At 30.7% G+C, this 25,487-nt stretch overlaps 1 protein-coding gene across 1 annotated transcript in view; it reads left to right on the top strand.

The window, feature by feature from the left end:
- Nucleotides 1–25,487, top strand: part of LOC114328300 (gamma-aminobutyric acid type B receptor subunit 2) — a 180,320-nt gene that overhangs the window by 47,144 nt on the left and 107,689 nt on the right. The gene's annotated exons all lie outside the window — the stretch shown is intronic.

Genomic DNA, 25,487 nt, shown 5'->3' with positions numbered 1-25,487 from the left:
GTGGTATTATTGGTTTCAATGCTAACGGAATAGTTCAAGGGTGTCGTTTCATCAAAATAAGAAATTACTGGGAGTTAAAAATTTTGACTGAATATACATAAATTTATGGTTCAGAGGATTTTTGTTTGTAATATTTACAATCTCTTCAAGAATGTCGGCGCAAAATTTTGGGTCAATGCTTTATAAATGCATTCATTTTTTAAATCCTGAGGAAACTAATTAATATTTTTGAAAAATTTTAACGCAGAATAAAAGATTAAATTATTATCGAGGGCTGAAACTCCCTGAAAACTTCTATAATATTTATTTTAATAAGTTAAATGGGCGAAAAAGAAGAAAAAATTAAGTGCGATTTTTAATTTCAAATATTTTATTCAAAAAAAACTTTTTATTTGTTCTAAGGGACTTTCGGTCCTCCGTAATAATGTAAACTTTCATTCTGCGTTTTAATTTTTCAAAAATATTTATCAGTTTTTCAGGATTCGAAAAAAATGAATGCGTTTAAAAAGCATTGGCCAGAAATTTTGCGCCTACGCTCTTAACTAAAAATAATAGGTAAATTATTTGACTGAACATTGAAAATTTAAACTGTAGAGGGAGATCCATTGATCACTCTCTTTACAGAAATTAAATTAAAACAAGTTAAAACAAATTTAATTATTATGGAAAATTAACAAGGAAAAAAAAAAAATTTTCCTGTAGTTGGCTGTACACCATCAATCACATAAATTGGAAAAAAAAGAATGTGTGTGTACTTTGTACGCACGTAAGAAGATATTCTTCTATTATACTATAATAGGTAATTTAAACGAAGTAAATATACTTAAAAGGTTATTTGTACTTATTTTATTTAAAAATCAAACTAACTTTCTTATCTACCACTTTCAAAAAAGAAGAATATCTTCAAAAATTATATAATAATATACTTACAATCATAAAATCTATAAAAAAAATAAAAAAATAATAACTTGCTTGGGGCCCGAACCCACTTCACGTCTACCGCGCCGTACGAAAGCTGACGGCATTTCAAACTAGACCACATTCGCGTGTACGTCATGTGGAAATATACACAAACTAAACGTTTACACCATAAATTTATATGAATTTAATAAAATTATTAGTTTGATTTTTGTCGAAATAAAATACAACAAAATATAGAGTAAGAAAACAATATATGAGATGAAGATTTGTAGAAAGTTTGTTCGTAATCAGATTATGTAAACTAAAGCATTGCCTACTAATAGGTAACTACATTATTTTGTTTACATTTTCCAAATAGATAGGTATTGAAACTATTAGGTATTTCCAACTGAAACATTTAGAATTACGTACCTGCGGCTTTTCAAAACTATTTAAAAAGTCACTATAATTATAATTTGATTTTATTTCTGTCCACACATCAATAAAAACTAATATTATACAATATTTTTGTTTACCGATAATCTCGATATTGAACAATTATTGACAGATCATTTCAAAATTTCAACACCCAATCAGAGCCCGTATAACCACTAATACCATACTGTCGGTGTGCGCATGCGCGGGGATCAATCAAATTTTACCCTCAATCGATTCGCCGCTAAAGAAGAATATCTTCAAAAATCCTTTGTAAACAGTATACAATTTTTTATTAAAAATCGATTTTCGATTTTATTAAAAATCGTCATCAGTGTTAAAACAGGTTGGATGCCAGCTGAGCCACCAAATAAATACTAGGGTAAAAACCCTTTAATTGTTATATAGTTGCATTAAAGCTGCATACTTGATTAAAACTCCATATAATAGTGCCCTTAGGTAAGGTATGGACGTTCTCAACACGTAGGATGTAAATTTTTGGGTTGCCATTAAATTGTTTTAATGTAACCAACTCAATTTACATCCCACGTGTTGGGAAGGTCCATACCTTACTTAAGGGCACTATTCTGTTTAATCTATATCCATCCTATGGAGACTTAATCAAGTATGCACCTTTAGTGCAACTATATAACATTTAAATGGTTTTTACCCTAGTATTTATTTGGTGGCTCATCTAGCATCCAACCTGTTTTAACACTGATGATGATTTTTAATAAAATCGAAAACTTTCTCTGATGTAGCCCTTAAAGGGCTTTTTAATAAAATTTTATACCTTTTACAAAAATTTTTCCAATTTTTAATTATTATGGGCTATTCAAATCTTCCTTCTATGTCCACTATTTTGAATGTCTTCAAGCATCGTACATCATTATGATCATCGGTGAGGTTGCTTGCTCACTCGTTTGGATAAAATTCTAGTCTCTTGGAAAATTTTTTGAAATTTTTTCTGTTGTTATTCTTTTTATGGATGGCACATTGAGGTCTTGCTCTATCACATAATTTGGCACATATCAAGTTCGTTGGAGTTCGTTCTGTAATCTCTGCAGTATTTCTAGGTTTGTTTGACTGGCTGTCCCCCACAGTTGGATACCATAGGTGTACACTGGTGACAATCCGTATGGTTTCTGGTGCAGAGCTAACACCGTTACTTACTACTTTTATACAATTGGAAGTTATACAAGAGGGTCCAGTTACCGATAGGAGCATGCAGTTCCATTACCGACAAGGTTCCACGTGGAACCATCTCTAAAGGAGGGGGCAATGTTATGTTACCTGCCTATTCACTGACCCGATTGCCCCCAGTAGACGGGGGCAAGGGGGGTTCACTGGGGACCGCCAAATTTATACCTGCAAACAATACCTTCACGACCCCTTGGCGCCGGAAATTTCTAGACGTTGAAGCAGGTATGGAATGATTCTGATGTTCGAGGGAGATCAGCAGAAAAGTCGTCGCCACCAAACGTACAGTTCTCGATTCAGGACTTTAACTATATAAGATAATTTTGAATAGAACGGGGTCAATCGTTAGATAAATGTCGTGAGTTATATTCTCGATGTAAAAGTGATAAAATAAATTGTACAAAGCAATTAGATATACATACGGTGACCATATCTTTTTAAAGAAAAAAAAGTACAAAAAACAAAAATGTATTAAAAACGCAAAATGTATCTTGTTATTGGACAAATATAACTTTTTGGCATTAAAAATAAATAAACTATGTAGCTAAACATAAAAAATTATATCATTGAAACTAAACATAACACATTACATTAACTTTGAAATTAAGAGTTTTTAGATGAGGGACCTGGAACAGCCTCATCTTCTTCCAGTTTTTTGCATCGTTCATATTTTTCTGAACTTAAAATTAACTTAAGAAGGTCCGACTTTGACTGAAGTAAATGAAACATTTCATACAAGTCTCATCAAAATTTGTATACACCAGCATCGCTGCCTTGAAAGTGGATATGGACATTTGTGACTTTTCCTACGTCCAATAATAATTATTTATTACAGAAAATAAACGCTCGATAGCCGCACTAGTACCCCGAAGACAAAAAAAAATTCGCATAATATTTGTAAGTTTTTCAGTTTGAATTGATCTACACACTTAAAAACTTTAAGCCATCGATCCTGACATTTTTTTCTTCTCTGTTCCACTCAGCAATTTTTTCACTTGTAGCCACGTCTTTCAAAATTCCTAGTTCGGCAAAGAGGTGATCTTCATTTAACATGGTTGCCTTGATATACAATTAAAAGCTTCGAGAGAATATCAAACATCGTTCCATGTTATTTCACTTCTTATGCGAGCTCCACACTCTCGCCGAAGTCGATCGAGGTTCAACCAGTACGAGAGTGTAGACGGCCACCTTGTGTAACTTTTCCTCACTTAGTTCTACTTCCATTCTCTGTCGGTCTGGTCAAAGGGATCTTGGTCAGTATCGCACCGCTCTTTGTCGGTATCGCAGTTCCTCGCGAAGTAGAACGAGTGTACTCCAGTTTTGTACTCCAGTTTTCTAGGTAGGTTACACATTTTGTGTAAAAATGTTTCACTTGTGCAGTGAAGTTTTGTGTAGGACCACCGCACCATAAGCCTGATGTCTCACACACTTAAACTGTTTTTAAAGATCATTCATAAACGCATTTACCAAACACTTGATATGGATATTGAAGAAACCCACTATGGATTTATACTACTAATCCAGAGATGCTTGGATGTGAACCAGGATATGTACGTCTGTTTCATAGATTACAACAAGGCTTTCGATAAAGTCCGCGACAAAGAGCTAATGGACATCCTCAAAGCAAAACAATTACAATACACTGACCTTTGAATTATAACAAATCTATATTATAAACAGCAGACACACATACGCATTAACGAACACACATCAGAAGAGTTCGAAATTAAAAGAGGAGTGCAACAGGGGTGTGTATTGTCACTACTACTATTAAATGCATACTCTGAAGAAATTATGAAAAAAGTCCTTGAGGGAGAAACAGCAGGAATAAAGGTACCTAAATGGAACGCCAATTAACAACATTAGATATGCTGACGACACTATCATAATAACGGACAACCTCCAAGACCTCCAAAAGCTAATGAACAAGATAGTTGAGTATGGAGAACAATATGGATTATCAGTAAACATCAAGAAAACTAAATTTATGAGGATATCAAAAACCCAAAATAATAATAAAAGCCTGACAATTAAAGGTAAAACTTTAGAACAAGTTGAAAACTACAACTATCTTGGCACAATAATTAATCACACAAACGATTACTCCAAAGAAATCAAAGTTCGAATAGAGAAGGCAAGAACCAACTTCAACAAAAAAAAGAAAGGTAGTTTTGTGCACGAGAACTGAAATAATTAAGACTTGAGAGTTAGGCTGGTGTTATATTTTCTCGACTCTGCTTTACGGGATAGATGCATGGTCAATTAACGCGTCGACTACCAAAAAGTTGGAAGCATTTGAACTGTGGGTGAAGGTACCTGAAGATAGCATGGACCGAGCCTGTAACAAACAATGAAGTCATGAGAAGAGTCAACAAAAGAATGGAAATATTGGAAACCATCAAGACACAAAAGCTGTAATACCTGGAACAGTATACAAAGAAATTTGTTTAAAAGTACATAGTAAAAGAAAAAAATATCCATTTTTTAGAAAAAATAAGTACATTCGCGTGTCCTTAGAAAGGTTTTAAAGTACATTAGTACAATATTTAAAAATAAGTACTGTCCTACTTAAATAAGTACATATGGTCACCGTAGATATACATTATAAGTGTTAGTATATGTTTGAGTATATTATAAATTATTGTACATACAGTAAAACCTCCGTTAACCGAAATAATTGGGGGAAGGCCGTTTCTGATAACAAGAATTTCGGTTAAAAATAACATTTTTTTTTTGTATTTTTCTTGTATCAAATTACATAGTATTGGAGATGTATAGCTGCAAAACATCGTTGTCAAAGGAAAACACAAAAGAAAATAGAAAATTACGTTAAAAAACCACTCTAAATCTGTTGATCTTCCTTAATGTTATTGCTTTGTTTTTAATTTATTTTTTATTGACGAAATTATTGAAACTGCCAGCCATTTCGGTTACACGATGTTTCGGTTAAAAATGTTTCGGTTAACGGAGGTTTTACTGTATATTGTGTGAATAATAAGTGTGTGTAAATATACAGGGTGATTGATTAGTAGGGTAAAGCTCAATAGCTCCGCTATAGTAATAGATAGCAATAAAAGTTAATAACAAAAATTGTAGCCACCTTGAGCTTCACATTACAAAATTAGTTAGAATGTTACAGGGTGTTCGATAACACAGTGGCAGACCTAACTTATGTTTTTTTAAATGGAACACCCTATATTTTATTTTATATTCGAAATCCTGTTAACTTCTCCATCACAAAAATATAAAGGTTTGTAATGTTATATAGGGTATTTGCAAAGTTATAACCAATTTTTTATGAAAATCGTAACAAGTTCAACTCCCTGTATAAATAAAAATAAGCACAAGAGCAATGGTTTATTAATGCCATATTATTTATTTATTGTCAAAATTTTTAAGCATTATTGATATTGCTAATTTTCTTTATATCAAATACAGGGTGAGTCAAAACGCAAGTACATTATTTTCTCAGTAATGTTAAATGGAACACCCTGTATTTTATATCATTATTGAAAAGTAACATTAACGTACTTTAATTTTTATATAACATGCCCTATGCCCAAATTTATTAGTTTTCGAGATATTTTCATTTTTCAGAGCAAATTATTTTAGGTGTTTAAATTTATCTAAATTTTAAGTAAGCCATGACTGAATTGACAACTGAAGATTACCGATTATCAATCCGGTAATCAATGTAACACTGTAGCAAATAAACAAATAAAAATAATTTATTAGTAATACATTTTACAAACAAAAACACAACCACTACATGCAACATTTTTGAAACAATTAAAAACTATCTTTTTATGTAATTGCAACAAATAAACAAAGAAAATTAGTAATAAATTTTACAAAAAAACACACAATCACAAAATACAATATTTTGTGAAGACAATTAAACACTACTTTTGTATGTAAATGTAACAATGTAACAAATAAAGAACGAAACATAATTTATCAAAGGTAATACCACGAGTCCTCTAAATTTTATCGATAAATTTTTTTGTTTTCACGAAAACTTCTTTATTTGGTAAAATTACGAAAACAAACCGAATGATAAAATCACGAGTCCGAAGGACGAGTGATTTTATCCATTTCGGTTTGTTTTCGTAATTTTACCCTAAATAAAGAAGTTTAGGTATGAAAACGAAAAAATTTATCAAGCAAAATTTAGAGGACGAGTGGTATTTGATAAGATTATTTTGTGAACCAATATGTATTATTAGTAAATACGGGCATCTGTGAAATATTTTTAAGACAACTAGGATCAATGTCTTAAGTAGGTTATAGATAAATTATTTTATGATTTAAAAATGAACCAATTTATTTATTATATTGTTAATACATAAAAAACTGTTTAAATCGAAAATGGACAATTATTAAAAACACAATTTTTATAACTAATATGAGATTTTCCAATGTCGTTCGTAACGTATTATGTGAAATTTAGGGTACCTTAAGTTTTATCAGGGAAGAGACTGTTTTATCAAGGAAGATGCTGTTTTATCAGTATTACACTCAATGATTGGCTAGAACGACGCGTGGTGATTGGCTGAAAAAGCAAAAACGTCAGAATTTGACAGGTGAAAAAAATAATTAGTAATACATTTTGCAAAAAAACATGTTTAAAAAAATTAGAAGCTACTTTTAATAAAATATTTTTAATATTTAATTACATAAGGTGTTCAAAATTATCTCCTAACACATTTATGTACGCCTAAAAACGATCATTGAATGAGCTATTTACTCTACGGAGCATTTGTAAATTAACACATCGAAATACACTTTGTATTCTATTTTTCATCTCATCCCTTGTTGTTGGAGGTATTTTATAAACTTCATTATTAACGTAACCCCAAAAAAATCAGTCCAGTTTATTAAATTCTGGTGATTTGGGTGGCCACGCTACTGGTCCATTGAAAAATGAAAATATCTCGAAAACTAATAAATTTAGACATAGGGAATGTTATCTAAAAATTAAAGTACGGTAATGGTACTTTTCAATAGTGATATAAAATACAGGGTGTTCCATTTAAAATTACTGAGAAAATAATGTACTTGCGTTTTGACTCACCCTGTATTTGATATAAAGAAAATTAGCAATATCGACCATTCTTGAAAATTTTGACAATACGTTAAAAAATATGGCATTAATAAACCATTGTTGTTTTGCTTATTTTTATTTATACAGGGAGTTGAACTTGTTACGATTTTCATACAAAATTCGTTATAACTTTGTAAATACCCTGTATAACATTACAAACTTTTATATTTTTGTGATGGAGAAGTTAACAGGATTTCGAATATAAAATAAAATATAGGGTGTTCCATTAAAAAAAACATAAGTTTGATCTGCCATTGTGTTATCGAACACCCTGTAAGATTCTAACTAATTTTTTAATGTGAAGCTCAAAGGTGGCTAAAATTTTTGTTATTAACTTTTATTGCTATGTATTACTATAGCGGAGCTATTGAGCTTTACCCTACTAATCAATCACCCTGTAGAATATAAATTAGGTGTTTTCAGTGATGTGGGAGGGAATCTCTCTCCCACATCACTGGGTGTTTTCAATTAAAATACAGTTAATAATAAATAAGTAAAATCATAACACACACTCACAACTCTATATTGTTCTTTTCCACGAAACACATTACTACCAGTAATCTTTTGCGAGACTTAAGACATAAATAAACCCGCAGAACATGTCGAGTCCCTCAGCGTAAAACTCCCATATCACTGGCGTAAAACTATCCCGGTTTTTATCATTTCCGTGGACCAAAAGATTTTTCAAGAAGAAGAACCCGTCGGTAATTTATAGGGTCGGGAAGACAGTTGCGGCGGATTTTGTGTTTGATTAAGTCCGCTCTCTGTCGTCCCATCCTTATTTCTTGCCCAATCCTCGGAAAATTATATTGCAGGATGAAGAGGACCTTGGAATCTCTGCATAGGGCCTTAGTGCGGTCAGAGGCGTATTGGTAAACATATTATTTAATATGATCTAAGAAAATTACACTTTGACGAAATTATACATACATACTATACACTAAAGCATAAAAATTAACGCACCACCTTAAAAATGGGAAATTTTTTATGTCTCGTATTTCCTAAACCTGTTGTCTGATTTTAGTGATTTTTTTAATATGTTATAGCTTTATTCTTCAAGAGTATAGATGTAATAATATTGTTGCTAAAAAGATAAGTGTCATTGCATACCGGGTATAACAATGATAGTGTGTTTTTTCCTCAAAGTTTGGAACACCCTGTGGAATATTCTAGCGTATATCAAGTATTAGATTAGAATAGAATAGAAATATGCTTTATTGTCACTGAAAATTTTTACAATTTTATGGACAAAGCTTACATACAGTCAAAAGAAAACATAATATCAATAACAAATAACAACTACAATTTACTAAAATTAGATAAATCGTCAATATATTATTGTGTTTTCAATTTATCAATCAAAGGCAACATGAAAATTAAATTAAAATTTTTTTAAATAACGAGGGCACTTAAATTTAATACACCCTGTATATTGATCTATAAATATTTATTAGAATTTAGTTTGGATGTAAGTGGATTTCTTTTTTAATGAGCTTTCCGATGAACCATTAAAGACTTTTGTGAATAATTAAAGTGAAAAGGACGATGTATTTAGATTTAAAATGGAAAAATATTGTTTATTACGGGAACTATAGAATCCACAGGTAGAGGTAATTATCATTTTCTAGAAAAATGGTTTAAAAGAAAGTTTGGAATTTTAATATCTTTGTTTCAACCCGAGTAAATATTGTAGGGTTCCCCGAAAGTAATTAGGATGGTCGGAATAATTTTGAAAATGACTGTTTGTTTGTCGAATGGAAAGGAGAAATGTTTCTGATTCTTGCAAGTTGGAAGGGGAAAAGTGGTTTGAATGTTGAGTGAGTTTGAAAAAGAAGTTATTATGTTTTTGGCATCGCTGAGGAGCAGTTCGACGTTTTCGTGGATAAGTAGTTAGCAAGTACCAGTGGTTGTTTGATAGTGGAGAATAGTGCTGAAAAGTGGAACGAGAGACAGATCAAATTGAGACGAAATACCTCTTTGGTTCTGTATTTTTGTGAGAAGGAGAGCAGAGAATTTTTGGAGTTTGTGTGAATCGAGTACTGGTCAAAAGAGGCTTTGGCTCGTTGGAGAATTGGTGCTGGTATGCTGATAGTTTTGAAGCTGGAGAACGGAGAGGGCTTTGATGAGTAGCCTTTAACATAGTCAACGAGGGAGAGCTGTTTTTGGGTCACGAGAAGACATCAGAGTGAGTGAAGAAAAAGGTCAGTCAACTTATGTGAAAGATATTTTTATGTTCGAAAACTAAAATTTTGAGTAAAAAGCATATGAATTAAAATTCCAATATTTCTAAAAGTAAATAGGAAGTATAGATAATCTTGCGAATACATAAATTTGTTTTTTTTTTTAGTTTGTTTTACCAAATTCATCGGGAACAAACCGATAAATTTTTTTTTTTTAACTATAATAAATTTAAGTGGTAAAAATTTCATTCGGACATCTGTGTCCACAGGTTTTAGATTTGATAGATTTTTAGAGTATCGATTTTGATAAATAAAAGACAATTCCGTATGTTTATTTTATATTTTGCTTTATTTCTTTTCCCTATTTTATCCCGATTAGGATCAACTAAGAGATACTGAAACCACGAGAGAAGATAAGTATAACGTAAGATAATTTAGACATTTTTTAATATTATAAAAAGGCACCCTGAGATTTTTTATTCATTTTTTATGTATGATTTGCGACAATTAAATAATTAATCAAATAAATAATAATTAATATAAAATTAATAAGAAGCAGATCATAACAATATGTACAGTATAATATAAGATATAAAAGCCAAGACAAAAACAATTTATTGCAAAATTTATATAAATGGCAAATTGAACATACTTACAACAAATAAAATAAAATACATAAGGAACTGAAAGTTTATGCTACTGGCGTATGAAACCCAATTTTCTTAGTTATTCATTAAGAAATTCTTCTATTGAATAGTATGGTCTTTTAGATAGATAGGCTTTTGTCATTTTACGGAACTTTGGGAAAGATGTTGCGGATTTAAGTTATAACGGGAGATGGTTGTACAGTTTCTTTGCGGAATATAATATAGATTTCTTTACTAAATCAGTGGATGGAATCGGTAAATAAATGTCAAAGATTGAATTTCTGGTGGAGTAAAGATGATTGGGCCTTGCTGGAAAGACAAGAAGGTGTTTACGAATTAAACAAACCGTTTCTAGAATATATAAAGATGGAAGTGTTACAATTCCGTGATCTCTGAAGTAACTTCTGCAATGTGTGGATCTTCTGAGGCCAAACAGATATCTTATTGCTCTTTTTATTATTTTATTATTTTAAATTATTGAATTTAAAACTCAATTGTAGCCTTATGTTTTCTTAATATTTTGCTTTTTGATTTATTTGCTTGTATTGAATAATAATAAAGTTATGTACTTTAACTAGCAACGTTCGTCATCAATACAGGGTGTCTCTAAATAAGTGCGACAAACTTTAAGGGGTAATTCTGCATGAAAAAATAATGTTCGTTTGCTTTATAAACATATGTCCGTAAATGCTTCGTTTCCGAGATACGGGATGTTGAATTTTTTCTTACAAACTGACAGTTTATTTGTTGCTTTAAAACCGGTTGAGATATGCAAATGAAATTTGGTAGGTTTTAAGAGGTAGTTATTGCGCATTTTGTGGCATACAATTAAGAATTTTATATTCACCATTGGCGTGCATACGGGTAATATGACCTGGTAATATGATTTATGATCACCGTATGTGACCTGTGGCCAGTGCTACACCGTTATGATCCCTTCAGTAGGTATCTATGGAGGAGTATCACCAAGCCGCAAGCCGTTATCCCTTGCCGTACCGCTCCTCCATAGGCCGATCAGACGCCAGTTAATTCCAGACCAAGTCGTAGATTCTATTGAATTTTATACTACGACGTTGGCCTTTTATTAATTTCAAATGACCGGGCTGGAGCTCGAACCACGATCGCAAGTCCACTAAACTTGTCGATCGACTGCGCATCAGACAACTTGACCGTCCGATTGAAATAAGATAGATAAATAAACATTTCTTGTTCATATTATAATAAAAATTTTAATTAAAAGTTGTAATTTTTGTTATTTTAAGTTTTTGTTAATTTTATATACATAACTACATGTTTACAATGGATTAGGCACATAGTTTGGTTGTAATGAAAATAACATTATTACCTAAAACATACTAAAAATAAGTAAAATACTATTAGTGGAGTCACTGAAGGTGGATATGAGCTATTACCTCCGATTTCGTTGAACCTCCATCGATTTTCATGAAAATTGGTGAGTGGTTAGAGAATACTTCAAGGAACAAAGGTGACATGACGCCAACTTGCGCTTTTATGCTGGGGGTGGATGCCACCCCTTCTCGGTGGTAAAAATTATTTTAATTAAAATAATACCATAAATCGATAGAGGGACAAATTATAAGTAAAATTTATTATATGTATAAAGTTATTAAAATAAATAAAAACTTTTTAAGTTATTAATAATCAAAAATTTTAATTTTTTGCGAGAAAAATACATGTTTTTAACCGATTTTTCATAAATAACTCAAAAACTGTAAGTTTTTAGAAAAAAAGTTATAATTACCAAAATTGAAACTAATAAAAAATGAAGTAAACGAGTTACCGAAAAAACATTTTAGTTTTAATTTAAAGTGAGTTATAGGTAATTGAATATATATTTTTTTCGGCGAGTCCCCAAATCCAAATATTCAATCTGAAATAACGGAAAATTATGCATCTTATAACATAAAGTATTAAACATTTGTCAAAGTACTTAAAAATATCTATCAAATGAGGCCCCGAACAAGTTGATAGCTTTAAAAGTTTATGCACCAAAAGTTTTTCAAAATATATCTTTTAAAAATTTTTCCAAAAAATGGTGTTTTTTTTAATAACTCCGTCAGTTTTTACGATATCAGGTTTGCCTAAAAACCTTTTGAAAGAAAATTTCAAGGGATAATAAACCAAGTCAAATTTATCCTTTTAGCCTTTATACTTTTTTTAAAATAAAAGGTTAAATAGTCCCGGTTACATGGTTGTCGCAGCAAAATTTAAGTTTTAAACGTTTCTATCTCGGGTATTTTTTACCCTAAGGAAATAGTAATAACGGTAGAATATTTGGTACAGAAAAAGCTAAAATTTGGTTAAATATAATTTTTAGGTATATCGAGTATTTTTGGAGTTATTATCAAAAGAAAATGAAAATTACAATAATTTTAAAAATTCTTATTTTCTTAAATTATATCTTTTTTTCAACAATATGCATTTGAAACCGGTCAAAACTATTGAAATTATTACTTATGCTAATATAAAGAAATTATAGTAAGGATTACTATAAATTTTAATTTTTGTGGAAATGGCGTATGTTTTATTTTTCACTTTTTCCTAAAAAATTCGTAAGGGCTCTCTTATTTTCATCATAACTTGCTTAATTTTGATGCTATTAACTTCTCCTGGACCTTATTTGATAGGTATTCCAAAGTACTTTGATAAGTGTAAAACACGTACATTTTATAAAATGGATCGTTTTCCCGTTATTTAAGCTTGAATACTTAGATTTGAGTACTCGTCTAAAAGAATATACATTCAATTACCCCTAACTCACTTTTAATTAACATTAGTTTAGTTTTTTAAGCTACTAGTTTATTTCGATTTTCATTAGCTTCAATTTTGGTTATTAGAACTTTTTTCTAAAAACTTATAGTTTTTGTGTTATTTATGAAAAATCGGTTAAAAACATGGATTTTTCTCACGAAAAATGTAAATCTTTGATTTTTAATAACTCAAAAAGTTTTTATTTATTTTAATAACTTTATATAACAAATTTTGCTTAGAATTTGATCCTCTATCGATTTATGGTATTATTTTTAATAAAATAATTTTTACCCCCGAGAAGGGGTGGAATCGACCCCCAGGATAAAAGCGCAAGTTTGAGTTATGTCACCTTTGTTCCTTGAGGTATTCTCTAACTACTCACCAATTTTCATGAAAATCAATGGAGGTTCAACGAAATCGGAAGCGAAAACCTTCAGTGACTGCACTATATAATAAATACTAAACAGTTGAGTCCGCGAGTCTTTACCCGTGCGTCATTAATACCTGGCGAGATAAAACACATACTTTTTATCTAGCATCATTCTCTTCCATGCATGAAACTCATGACAAACCAGCTGCCGTTTGTTATTAAGTAACAACACATGTTATTTTTATGAACCATCTAGACTCAGTGCATTGAAAAGAGATAGGTACAAAAAAAGACGATTCGGTATGTTTTCATATTTTAAGCACAATTTGTTTGACGTTTCTGATTTGTTTAATTTTGTGGCTGTCAGTCCGTTGAACTTTTTGCGGTTTTTGTCGAATTTTTGCATTTTGAAGTTTCTTTATATTACACAAACAGTTGTTTTCACAACTAATTTTATATTGGGCTTTGAAATTTTAAGGTAAATAATTATATTTAGGCAATTAATATTTAAAACATACAAAGCTAACGTCATTCACACAGTAAAGAAATGACTGTGTTTAGATTTCCGTCAAAGTGATAAAATAACAAAAATAAAATATGTTATTGGATTTTTTTATAAATTGTTTATTTATTTATTAATCAATAATAATAAAAGAATTTATTAAGCTACTTCAAATGTAGCTGTAATTCTGCGCAAAAATTTTGAAGCAAAACTTACATTTGACATTCTATATATTTGATAACGTCAAATTTTATAATAAAACCCGTAATCGGAACAGTAGAACAGTTCTGTCAGATGTTGTTGGGTGAAATAGATTTCCGACTTATTTCGTATGCTTTAAGTGATGACGCACGGGTAAAGACTCGCGGACTCAACTGTAAGTATTTTTTGCGTATTATTTAGTCCGTTCTTTAACGGTAAAATATTGCAAAACCTCTAAATTGTAAAGAACCGCTTGGATTGGCATAAAATTTGGCATACACACAGCTAACAAGTCAAAGAAAAAAAGTGATATTGTGCCGATATGTGCTTTTGCCCTGGGGGTGGTTTACACCCCCTCTTGGGGGTGAAAAAATTTTCGTCCAAAGAAAGTCAGGAAATGGATAAACTGGCTAATTTTAAGTAACTTTTGTTCTATGGAGTTTTTTCACTAAGTCAATACTTTTCGAATTATTTGGCAGTGAATATGTTCATTTTTTCAACAAAATAACCACGCTTTTAGACGGTTTTTCGCAAATAACTCAAATAGTAAGTATTTTGTCGAAAAAACATTCTTAGCAAAAATATAGCCTGTAAAAAATTTAAAAAAATGGTGTATACATCACGTCTCTACACCTAGTAGAAGCAGAGTTATAGCTAATGAAAAATAGGTTCATATTCGTCAAATCCCAAATGAAATATTTTAACGTGAAATAACCAAAAATGAAGCACATTTCGGGGAAAACTCATTACAACTTGTTTAATGTGTTTAAAAAAAGCTTCATTTTTGTTTTATAAAAAAAAATGTCTAGCATCAAAATTAAACAAGTTACGCTCAAAATAAAGTTAGTCCCTTTTGGTTTTGGTAAAAAAATCGAGAAAATCACCACCTAATTAGTATCTTAAATGAACTTAATCGGTACGACTGCATAAGTTTCTTGACTCCTGTATATATTGTTTATATGATCTGTAAGTTTCATCGGTTCAAAGTAATTATTATTGAAAGGGCTGTAGTTAAAAGGGGTTAAACGAGACACTGATCACGAATGTATGCAAATTTAGAAACACCAAATCTTAATCAGTTTTTGTCCAACAGAGAAACAAAAAAATACATGATATTCAGAAAAGCAAATCTAACTTTTTTTGTTTTTCGAGATTTTTAGTGTCTCTAACAATTTTTAAGTTATTTTGAAAAAAAGCATATTTTTCAAAATTTAAACTTTTAAAAATTTTACTTTAAAACCAAATTTTTTCAAAAATAAGCACTTTGGATCGATGAAACTTACAGATCATATAAACACAATATAAGTAAAATAATTTGTGGAGCGGCAACGATTAATTTAATTTAAGTTGCTAATTAGCGGGTGGTCTTCCCGATTTTTTTTTGCAAAAACAAAAGGGACCAACTTTTGTTTTGAGCGTAACTTGCTTAAATTTATTGCTAGAAACTTTTTGTAAAAACAGAAATAAAGCTTTTTTTAAACACTTTAAGAAAGCTATAATATGGTTTCCCTAAAAAGTTCTTAATTTTTTGGATATTTCACGTCGAAATATTGTATTTGAAATTTGGTGAATATGAATATATTTTTCATTGGCTATAACTCTGGCTCTACGAGATCCAGAGACCTAACGCGTACACCATTTTTTTTTACTTTTTTATAGGCTATATTTTTGCCAAGAACGTTTTTTCGACAAAATACTTAATTTTTGAGTTATTTGCGAAAAACCGTCTAAAAATGTTATTTTGTTGGAAAATGAACATATTCACTTGCAAATAACTCGAAAAGTGTTGACTTGGCGAAAAAGCTCTATAGAACAAAAGTTACTTAAAATTAGTCAGTTTACCCATTTCCGGACTTATTTTGGACATCTATTTTTTCACCCCCAAGAAGGGGTGAAAGTCACCCCCAGGGCAAAAGCACACATCGGCACAATATCACTTTTTTTCTTTGACATAAGCTATACGTATGCCAAATTTCATGTCAATCCAAGCGGTTCTTTAAAATTTAGAGCAAAAACCGTGAAAGAATGGACTAATTGTAATTTCCATTACAACCAAACTGTGGCTAATCCCATATAAACGTAATAGGTACTTAACTTGAACCTGCCACAAGACAACAGTTTCAGACCCTTATTAAAGTAGTTTATAAAAGTTATAAAATTAACTTAATCTGCTATAATGTTGGATGAGAGGGAAAAATCTGAGCAATTCATGTCAGACAGCTAAGGGAATCGGATATTATAAAAGATTTAGGAAGTCAAATAAGTTTTTTTCACAGAAAGTTTTAGATTTAACAATTTTTTTTTATTTTTTAATCGAATAATATTAACAATACATTTAAAAAAATAAATCTTTTTTAATAGTAAAATACAGTTTAAGTAAATGAATCTATATATGTACATAAATGATTGCTACATATAATATTTATTTTCATGCATACAAGTATATTTATGGTTTTCCAATTTCTTTTAAACATCTAATATGTACTCTGCAGAATATAAAAATGGAAAAACGTTTTGCACATTTTTGACCTAATTATTGGAAGTATCCAAAAACGATTTGATCAAGATAAATCGTTTTAGGTGATATAAGCACTCTACATCATTTAAATCATTTACTGAAAAATGAAGAAATTTTTATCCTACCATATCTGCGACTGCAATTTAGAGAAGAACTCGTGGATTTTGCTGATAAATGGACTGTATTAAACAATAGGATTTTGCAAAATACTGAAATTATAGAAGATCGAGTTAATGATGAATATGTTCAGTCTACAGAAAAAATTAAGGATGCTATTATTAATGTAAGTGATAATGAACATGAAGTAACTAATGACAATATTGTTGATATCGTGAAAACTTCACCTCTGTGTGGTACTAAAAAGTGTAAAGATTGTATTGCTTGCTGTTATGCTGTTTTGTATAAATACAACTTATAGACGGAGAGCTAGAGTCGAAAAATCATCGGCATAAGTAATATGGAGTTTTTCCTGTGAAATGTGTCCATTGTATAGTGACAATAATGACCCCTTTCAGGCTGACACCTCAGTGGATACAGGAAGTAGCAATAAGGGATGAAAGGGGAAAGTTAGTGCAGTCATTAAAGGTTTTCACCTCCTATTTTGTTAAACCGACATCGATTTGCATGAAAATTGGCGACTAGTTAGAGCATACCTCAAGAAACAAAACTGATTTGGTGCCACTTGCACTTTTACCCTGGTGGTGAACACCACCCCTTCCCGCGGGTGAAAACTATTTTATTAAAAATAACCCCACAAATCGATAGAGGGACAAATTTTAAGTAAAATTTGTTATATCATGTTATTAAAATAAATCAATACTTTTTGAGTTATTAAAGATCAAAGATTTGTCTATTTAAGAGCATATGCGTGAAGTTACGGATGATAAAAAGAAGACGTTAATTAATTGTATGTTAGTAAAATATTATTTTTATATTATTTCGATATTTAATTTAATTTTTTTTTTATTATAAACTGAATATGTCCATAAACTGGGGGTGTCCAATAATGGGTACATTTGAAATATTCGAATACACTTTTGCTAAATTTATAATATCGAAATAATATAAAAATAATATTTTAGTAACATACAATTAATTAATATTTTCTTTTTATCATCCGTAACTTCACGCATGTGCTCTTAAGCAGACAAATCTTTGATCTTTAATAACTCAAAAAGTATTGATTTATTTTAAGAACATGATATAACAAATTTTACTTATAATTTGTCCCTCTATCGATTTGTGCGGTTATTATTAATAAAATCGTTTTCACCCCCGAGAAGGGGTGGTATCCACCCCCAGGGTAAAAGTGCAAGTTGGCACCAAATCATTTTTATTTCCTGAGGTATGTTCTAACTAGTCACCAATTTTCATGTAAATCCATGGAGGTTTAACAAAATAGGAGGTGAAAACCTTTAAAGACTACACTAACTTTCCCCTTTCATCCCTTATTGCTACTTCCTGTATCCACTGAGGTGTCAGCCTGAAAGGGGTCATAATTATCAATATACAATAGACACATTTCACATGCCAAACTCCATATTACTTATGACGATGATTTTTCGGCTCTAGCTCTTAGACTATTATATTAGTGTGATTATCCAAATAGTATATAAGCATTTATTTACTCTTTCAGTGACACAAGTATCTCGCGAAAGAAGCTTTTCAAGGTTGAAATACATAAAAAATCGGTTAAGAAGTACTACTTTAACACAACATCACTTAGAAACATTTATGCTAATGGCTATAGAAAAAGAAGCTTTTTATGAGATTAAAACTGATGAAATAATCGACGATTTGCTCAAAAATCTACTTTAATGCGGAAATTATTGATCGAGAGTTAAGTAATTATTTTATAAAATAATTGCAAAAGAATGTTTAGATTATTGCGTTATAATAACATTTTAAATATTGTTAAATTAAAATATTTGCACTGTACTTGTAGGTATATAATTGAAAAATTCTCAAATTTTTATTTTACTTTTATCTTAATTACACCAAAATCATATTATATTTATTCACGAAATTATGGTTTCTACCTTATTGCTTACAATTTTGTCATACATGTCATTTATTATTTGTAAGATTGCTTATTGGTAAATAAAAAAATATAGCAAATTAAAAAACAATCATTGAATTCGAAGTTTTATATTTGATTTAAAAATAATTTGTATATTTGTTTATATTTGTTTTTTTTTATTTTATAAACAACGAATAAAATATCCTGATAATATAAGGTAAAATGAGGATAGGAGGCCGCTTTTCTATAAAATCACCGGGTCGTTTGAGAAGCTCCAGCACGCCACTGTTATGTGGGACTAAACAATATCTAAAGCGAACAAACAGCTTCTATACAATACCATACTTAAAAGTGTACTCACAGTTATGGCAGTGAAATTTAGCAAATGAAACAAAAAACAAAGAAAATGTTACTAAGAACAGAAATGGACTTCTGTAGAAGCGCAGCAGACAAAACAAGAAGAGATCAGAATGATCACCAAATGAGAGAATCATGAGAGAATCACCAAATGAGAGAATTAAGATCACCAAATGAGAGAATACGAGAAATGATGGGAGTCACGCATACAATAATAATTGAGGTCATAAAACAAAACAACTAATATGGTACGGCTATGTCCTGAGAATGCCAGACAGGATTCCCAAACAGATTTTGACGTGAACATTACAAAGGAGAAGGAAAAGAAGAAGGCCGAGAAGAAGCTGGAGAGAGGGAATTGAAAAATAACTAGAGGAAACAGAAATCCCTCCAGCTCTATGGTTAAATAGAAAAGAATGGCGGTTAGGATTAGTGTTACCAGGTGTCCCGATTTGCGCGGGACGTCCCGATTTTTAGGGGCCTGGGAATGCGTACCGATTTGTACCTTATCGGGACACTATATGTCCCGATTTTCACCCACGAAAATCAATTTCAGGAGGACTTGCAGTGAATTTTATAACTATGTTATAAAAACAAGGCACTCCTAAAAGCGGCAAAATCGAATGAAAAATATAATTTTAATAAAAAATAAATAAAATAAATCTACGATTTTTTTTGTAATTTCCTCTGATCAATATTATTAGGTAGGATTAAATACAGATTATAGAAACACCTTGTAGTCCAGTAAATGAACGGGAAATACGGCGATACCGTGTAATTTTCAGGATCAACTCCAAATTGCAAGATAATTTGGACGGCTTGTGCCGTTGGTTGCTTTTACTCGGGAAGTGACAGTCACCCCTAGTTAGGGGTGAAAAACCGTGCGTTTAAAATAAGTCCGGAGATGGATAAATTGACTAATTCTAAGCAATTTTAGTTCTATAGAATTTTAACTTAGTTAATACTTTTCGAGTTATTTACGGTTGAAAATGTGTATTTTTCGACAAAAAATCACGCTTTCAAGCGATTTTCACAAATAACTCAAAAAGTAAGTATTTGATCGAAAAAAATATTCTTATTAGCAAAAATGTAGCGTAATATTAAAAAAATGAAAAAACATTGTGAACTCGTAAAGTCTATAGACCCAGCAAAAGCAAAGTTGTAGCTCATACGTTCTTATTCGTCAAATTCTAAATTAAATATTTCAACGTGAAATAACCAAGAAATGAGCCACTTTTCGGAAAAAACCTTTTTAATAAAGATTTATTTTTATGTTTTAAAAAAGTTTCTAGCATCAAAACTAAGCGACTCATGCTCAAAATCAATTGGCTACTTTTTTTTGGTAAAAAAATCGTGAAAATCTCCCCCGACTCAGTACCCCAAATGAAATTAATCGTTACCACTTAACAAACAATTTACTTTACTTGTATTTGTTTACATGATTTAAAGGGCCTGAACGAGTCACTAATCACAAGTGTATCCAAAATATGAACAACCACATTTTAACCAATTTTTGTCTTACAGAAAAACAAAATGTATCATATTTATAAAAGCAAAACCCACCTACTTTTTACTCATTGAGATTTTTAGTATCCCTAATACTTTTAAGTTATTTTGAAAAAAAGGCATTTTCCAATATTTTAGGAAAATTCTTTTTTACTATAAAACCAATTTTTTTTTCAAAATTAAGCACTTCCAATTGGTAAACCTTACAGATCGTATAAAGGGGGAGATTTTCATGATTTTTTTTACCAAAAAAAAAGGAGCCAACTTTATTTTGAGCGCAACTCGCTTAGTTTGAATGCTAGAGACTTTTATATAAAACAAAATTTAAGATTTTTACTTTAAAAAATTTTAATAGGTTTTCCCGAAAATTGCTTAATTTTTAGGTTATTTAAAGTTGAAAAATTCGATTTGGAATTTGACGAATAAGAACGTATTTGTGATGTGCTACAACTTTGCTTTTACTGGTTTTATAGACTCTTACAATTTTTTTTGCTTTTTTAAAAGCTATATTTTTGCTAAGAATATTTTGTTCGATAAAATTACTCGAAAAGTATTGACTTTTTAATTTAAAAAAGTCGAAAAGTTTAAAAATTATATACTTAGAACAAAAGTTTTTAGAGTTAGTCTGTTGATCCATTTTGGGACTTACTTTAAACGCGCGTTTTTTTCCCCGTGAAGGGGTAGATAAGTGTTACTGTCACCCCCCAAGTAGTAAAAGCAACCAACGGTACAAGTTCAACTTTGAAGTAGACAGTAAGTGGAACCTAAAACCAGATTTTTATGCAATTCGGAGTTGACTCTGAAAATAACACTCCAAAACGGTCATTTACTGGGCTATTGTTGTTTATTTGTCCCGATCTACAACCCTAAATCCCGATTTGTTTTTGCTTATGTACCGATTAAAAACAAATCGGACCTGGCAACACTAGTTAGGATAGTCCAAGTAATGAAGCTTAAAATAGGACAAAACCTCGCAATTTTTACAGAATGGATCGATTTGCTTGACAATTTGAGAATAAGTAGTGGATAGTCCAAGGATCAAAATCTATATCATGCCAAAAGGCGCTTTTAATACCATGGGGGTGGTTGCCATCCCATCTCGGGGGTGGAAATTTTTTATCATATTTTGACTGCAAAAATTGGTAAAAACATTCATTCTAAGCAAAAACGTTCTAAGCTCTTCTTCGTCAAATGCTAAATATTGTAGTTTCAAAGTCAGAAGAAGGGAAAACTATGCATTTTTCGAGGATAACTTATTCAAACTAATTTAAAGTATTTAAAAATATCTATCTCCAGAAATAAAAAAGTCTCTAGCTCAAAAATTAAGTGACATAATGAAAAGAATGTCAGTCCCTATTTTTTTCAGCGAAAAAATGATCGGAAGCTACCCCCTAATCACCACCCTAATTAAAATTAGTCATTGACCTTATTTGGTCTTCTTTATTTATGTATTATTAATAGGTTCTAGAAGTTTGAATGGCTCAGAATGATTAGTTTTTAAAAAAATAGAGTTAAAGCGAATAACGAATTTTTGTAGTTTGGAAAAAAAATGGCTTTTTTTCAGCATAGAAAGATTAGCATGAGAGATACGAAAAATTTTTAAATATGAAATTGTAGCTTATTTAATTCCCAAGGACATGGTTTGCAAAAATTTTTTCTACGGCGAAAATTGAGTGAGTTATTGATAATTAAAACTTATAATAGGATTCAAAAACCACCTTTACCAACCCTTTCAAAGTCAACTCTTTTTGCGACTGAGGATTTTAAAAAGATTTAATATTAAAAGACTTATAGATCTTGCAAAAACCTATAAAATTATTTTTTACCAATCTTTCTAAGATAATAAATAAAAAGTTATGCTTAAGAAATCAATATATTTCTTTGAAGAAAAAAAGAGAAATCCAATTGGAAGCATAATAATGTAAGTTAGCGGTGCTTTTAGTCATTGGCCTTATTCATTCTTCTTTATTTATTAGATTCTAGAAGTTTCATTGGCTTAGAATAATTAGTTTTAAAAAAAAATGGAGTTAAAAGCGAATAACGAATTTTTGTAGTTTGGTAAAAAATGTCATTTTCTTCAGAATAGAAAGATTAGCATTAGAGATACGAAAAAATGTTTAAATATGAAATTGTAGGTTATTTAATTCCCAAGAACTTGGGTTAAACAAATTTTTCTACGGCTAAAATTGAGTGAATCGTAAATGAGTATATTATCGAAAAACATTGATTTTTTCGATATAAAACTAACACTTTCGATAGCGAATAAATCGAAAAGTATTATTAAAAAGGGTTCAAGGCAGGTTTTGTTTATATTCGATTCAGAGTTGGACTACCATCTCCATATAGCAACTATTTCAGCATCCTTATGCATCATCAGTGAAGATTATGCAGTCACAACTCTGAAGGGAATATAAATATTCTGCCTCTTTTAAGGCAAAACATCGCGATGCAATGAAACCACCTTTTGAGACGCAAATCAGCGACATCTCTCGTATTACGAGGAAAACAACGAAAAGCCCCAGATACAAAGTTTACTACTTTTTAAACAATTAGAATAATTGAAATAAAAATATAATAAACAATATTTTAAATCTAAGACTTTTCGTTAATAAACTGCTTTCTGGCTGCATCCCATATCTCCGGATTTTACAATATATAATCACGTAGAGACGACGAAAATAGGAGAAAGCAAATAGAGGACACTTAGGCCACGCATTTACCTTCTCTTCGTCTAGGAAAAGGACCGAAAGACAGTTTCTAAATACTCAAAAACTGAGTAAAATGAAAAATATTAAAAAGGGTTCAAGGCAGGTTTTGTTTATATTCGATTCAGAGTTGGACTACCATCTCCATATAGCAACTATTTCAGCATCCTTATGCATCATCAGCAGGGCCCCCGTAAGGGTAACTGGCGCCTGTGTGCAAAAAAGGATTTTGGCGCCCCTTAAGGCATTTTGGATCATGTTTTTCTATTTATTTTTTGAAGTTAGATAGGTGCTTGAAATAAAGCAAAAACTGAACTTTAGAAGTCATATTTATAGTCCAGTCACTCACGGTAAAATATTGCAAAACCTCCGAATTTTAAAGAATTGGAATTTGGCATATACATACCTAACATGTCAAATAAAAAAAGTGATATTGTGCGGATGTGTGCTTTTGCCCTGGATGTGAGTTTCACCCCTTCTCGGAGGTAAAAAAACATAGAAACGTTCAAAAAAGGAATTGGATAAAATGACTAATTTTAAGCAACTTTTGTTCTATAGAGTTTTTTCAGCAAGTTCAGTAAGTATTTTATCGAACAAAATGTTCTTACCAAACATAAAGCTTATAAAAAAGTGAAAGTGAAACATTATTATTTTTTGTTTTTTAAGTTTATAACTTCAAAAGTAAGTAAGTTACGCTAAAAATAATGATGATCCCTTTTTTGATGATCGTGAAAATCGCCCCCTAATTAGCGTCCCGAATGAAATACTCTTAACAAATTTTTGTTTTACAGGAAAACAAAAAATCCAAAATATTCAGAATAGAAAAACCTATATTTTTACCGCTTGAGATTTTTGGTATCACCAATAATTTTTAAGCTATTTAAAAAAAGCAATTTTTTTTCAAAATAAAAAAAATTTTGTCCAAAAGATTTCTTTTACCAAAAAAAGGGACCAACTTTATTTTGAGCATAACTTACTTAATTTTGATGCTAGAAACTTTTTAAAGAACAAATATAAAACTTGTTTTAAATACTTTAAATAATTTTTAATGAGTATTCCCCGAAAAGTGCTTCATTTCTTGGTTATTTCACGTTGAAATATTCGATTTGGAATTTGAAGAATAAAAACCTACTTTTCATTAGCTGCAACTGTGCTTCTACTGGGTTTACAGACTTCATATGCCAGCTATTTTTTAAACTTTTTGTAAGCTATTTTTTTGATAGGAGCATTTTTTTCGATAAAATACTTACTTTTTGAGTTATTTGGGAAAACCGTCTACAAACAGGGTTTTTGTTAAAAAATGAACACTCGCAAATAACTCGTATTAACTTGGTGAAAAAATTCTATAGAAACAAATTTCCTTAGAATTACTCAGTTTATCCAATTCCAGGCTTATTTTGAACGTATGTTTTTCACCCCCGAGAAGGGGTGGAACCCACCCCCAGTGCAAAAGCACACATTGGCACAATATCACTTTTTTTCTTTGACTTGTTAGCTACGTGTATTATGTGTATGCCAATGTGTATTTCATGTCAATGCAAGCGGTTCATTAAAATTCACAGCAAAAACCGTGAGTAAATGGACTATTATTTGTAGACTAAAATATCAAAATGAAACAAACATAATAAAATCATAACAAAATAAATTAAAATGCCTGACTTCCGACATGGTTTTCATATAGGATTCGGCAGTAACTGGATGATATACCTACTAATAAAATTTTGTGTGTATTTATTATACCTTCGTCTTCTTTATCTAATATTTCATAACCATGAAAGTTAATTTCGACCAATCCATCTCTTTCCTTCCACTTTTCTTGTATTATAAGGCGAAGTAGATGGAATTTAGGTCCTTTAATTATGGCCGAAGTATTCTGTTTTTCTCATGTTTTTCTTCTATTTATACGTAATCCTATTTAATTTCTCAACTTTTATTTTAAAATTCATTTTTGTTTCTTTTTTTGTTTGTTTTTTTTTCAAATTTTTTTCAATTTTTTACACTGGGTTTTGGCGCCCCTAAAGGATGGCGCCCGTGTGCATTGCACACTTTGCACATATGGTAGCGGGGGCC

Source organism: Diabrotica virgifera, chromosome 3 (assembly GCF_917563875.1).
Source record: "Diabrotica virgifera virgifera chromosome 3, PGI_DIABVI_V3a".
Lineage (NCBI taxonomy): Eukaryota > Metazoa > Arthropoda > Insecta > Coleoptera > Chrysomelidae > Diabrotica > Diabrotica virgifera.
This window is presented reverse-complemented; position numbering and strand designations above follow the sequence as displayed.